Source organism: Gossypium hirsutum, chromosome D06 (genome assembly GCF_007990345.1).
Source record: "Gossypium hirsutum isolate 1008001.06 chromosome D06, Gossypium_hirsutum_v2.1, whole genome shotgun sequence".
In the NCBI taxonomy this organism is placed as follows: domain Eukaryota; kingdom Viridiplantae; phylum Streptophyta; class Magnoliopsida; order Malvales; family Malvaceae; genus Gossypium; species Gossypium hirsutum.
Genome location: NC_053442.1, coordinates 18686066 through 18689678, shown reverse-complemented (window position 1 = coordinate 18689678; position 3613 = coordinate 18686066).

The following is a 3613-nucleotide window of genomic DNA, read 5'->3' as shown; positions in this document are numbered from 1 at the left end:
AATTCAAGTTAGGGGTCACACGGCCGTGTGCCCAGGCCGTGTGATAGAGCCTAGCCTATGTGACTCTAACATGGTCGGTTGACTATCCCACATACCTGTGTGCATAGACTGTGCAACTCTCTAACTTGGATTGCACGGTCATGTCGCAGGCAATGTGTTAGCTCGTGTAACAATCGAAATACCCTCTAACGGCCGTGTCGCGAGTCGTGTGACAGCTCGTGTCTCAGGCTGTGTGTGTACAAAATGTCCAATTCCAAGCTCAATTTTTACCCTTATGCTTACATACCTAAAACACAGTCAATCACACAATTACATAAATGAAAACCAACTTCAGTCACACTCAAACATGTCAATAAACTCAACCAATATGTCAACCAAAGTGTTATCATTAACATTTCAATACATTTCATCTCATTCCACTTCCAATTTGCAACTTAAGAACATTATATATATACATACCATAACAACCATTGCATTACAAACTTTAAGTTATCACATAACCTAGCGTTTCATACCTTTAACTATTAGTCCCATTTAGTAACATGCAGATTCTCACAAGTCATTCAAAACACATTATAGCATAACATCTTACTCAAACTAAGTAATTGACATAAGTTATACATAGGGTCCTAATACATGCCATATACCAAAATCGAGAATCAAAATCTACCAAGGTTCCCAAATAATGTGATCTTTGACGTTGACCTGATCTTCTTAATCTTCAAACGTAATCTACAAAATGAACCAAATACAAGTAAGCTTGAATGAAGCTTACTAAGTTCGTTTTATAATTCAATAAAACTTTTCGATTGAACATAGCATCAACCTAATATTAACTTAGAGATTCCCATTATATGCAACCATAACAGTCAATAGAAGAAATTCAGTAGTTCAATATGCTCAGTGGATTTTGTTTGATTGAGATTTATTTCAATATATCTGTAGATTTTACTCGTTTGAGCTCCATTCAGTATAACAATAAAATTTGCTCGTTTAAGCTACTTTGAGTAGAATTAGTAGGTATGGCTGATAGAGCATACTTTCAATATATAATATAACATTCAATAAGAGTATATTAACAAATAATATAAATATTATTAGAAGCATAAACAAACGTACGAACTTACTGTATTGATTGGCAGAAAATTCCAAAGTACAAGGACTACTTTACAATTTTCATTTTTCCACGATTATCGGCATGTACTTGATGTAAACATAATAATTTCATTCCACTAATTAGAATAATAACACAATTTGATCCTTTCATGAAATTAGGTCTTTTTGGTAATTTACCTAATTGCCCCTCAACTTTTCATTTTTATTAAATTCACTCTTTAGGCCTTAATTATGCAAATCACCTATTTTTCCTTAACTCCCATGATAGCCAAATGTTCTAAAACTTAATATGAGCCCCTATTTGCAACCTCAAGTACAAACAATTTATCATTTAATCAATTTAGTCCCTAACATTAAAAATCATCAAAAATCACTTCTTAAATAAATCTAATTTATCAGATCATCATAAGATTTAAGAAATAGCCTCATTCATCAATGGAAACTTTCATAAAATTTAACAGTTTCGCAAATTGATCCTCAATTTAGCTAGAACAAGCTATTTCGAACTCAAAAACATAAAAAAAATACTAAAAACGGGCCAAAATTCACTTATCAAATCAAGCTTTCTTTTTAAAGACATGAAACCCTAGCTTTTCCTATTCTTTCTGTAGAGAATATGAGAAGAAAAATAAAATTTTCTTCTTTAATTTAGGTTTAGTTTATTATATATACTATGACATTTTCGTTAATATTTCAACTTTCTTAATTAAACTTTAATAAATCATTAATTAAGCCTAATTAAACCACTTAATTAAGCATAACCTCATCGAATTCCACTAACTAATTTCCCATTGGTTAAATTGTCCATCTAGCCCCTTTAATTTAACTACTCAACCTTTGCAGTTTTTACAATTTAGTCTAGTTTACTTATTAAACTTTTATAGTCCTCGTAAATATTAATTGAATAATATTTACGAATTATTTCGTCAGAATTGTGGTCTCGAAACCACTGTTTTTGATACCATTGAAAGTCAGGCTGTTACAAACTAAGTAAGCCACTAGTGCTTAGTAAGCTCGTATAATTACAAACGTAAACTTACCTACTAGGCTCAATTATATAAAATTGATGTATAATTTTTATTATCATGCTCATGAACTTGTAATATCTTATACACATCAAAATTTTCAACAAGTTAGTGAGCTCAACACAATACACGCATAATCTTATCATAAACACATAATAATAATATACCAAATATATCTTTCATTCATCACAAATACCATTTTGCATAACACATTCCATTCAAAGCATTAAACCATCTTCTTCCAATTCAACATTCATGATCACATTACACTTCATATAATTTAACTCACATATTAATTAATTAATACTCGTTGAACGAAATGAAACAAATGACTTTATTATGACACAAAACATTACAAGTACACGTATTTAAAACTCAATTCAACTTTCTATTCGCATAATAAACTTCAATCCATTAATATAATACTCATAAGTTCTTATTTAAATACTGAACCTTAGAACATTGATATAATAGCCATTCCATTGCTATCCTTTTCAACCGTTCCATTGTTATCCTTTTCAGCCTTTCTATTGTTTCGGGGATGTCATGGTATCTTTCAACAAAGGTCTTACACAATCTCTAAATGATGCCATGGTATCTTTCAACTATGGTCTTGATCATTTTCTAGTATAGTGTCGTAGTATCTTTCAACTATGGTCTTTTCCTTTTCTCAAATCAATGAATCCAATCACCAGTTTATAGACATATATAAATAAGTACCAGTTTACTTATAGAAATCAAATAAATTACTTTAATTAAATTACGAACTTACCTCGACTAAAACAGTTGCAAAAACAAAGCTGACGACTAGTCCAATACTTTAGCTTTTCCTCGACTTAAATCTGATTGGCCCATTTCTTGATCTAAATCATAATTTTTTTTGGCATAATACCAAAAATAACGTTTGGTTGTTTGGTCACTTTGGCCCTTTATGTTTTTTTTGGATCACTTTGACACGTAACATTTTTTTGTCAAATTAGTCTATTTTTAACGGAGATGTTGACGTGGTCGCTAATAGACTAACAGTCAACATTAACCTTTGACATGGCGATCCAAATGTATTTAAATGCTGATGTGGCACTATTTTGTCTTATATGCCACGTCAGCAAATGATTTTAAAATTTTAATAATTTTATAATATAATAATTTTAATAATTTTAAAATTATTTAATGATGTGGCATATAAGACAAAATAGTGCCACATTAGCATTGAAATACATTTGGATCGCTATGTTAGCTGTTAATGTTGATCCTTAGTCAACTAACAACCATGTCAGTATCTCCGTTAAAAACAGACCAATTTGACAAAAAAAAACGTTTGGTGTCAAAGTGATCTAGAAAAAACATAAAAGGCCAAAGTGATCAAACAACCAACCGTTAGGGGTTATCTTTTGCATTATGCCATTTTTTATTCAATTAAACCATTCCAACACTTAAATAAGAAATTTAACACAATTCAGTACTTCCATCAT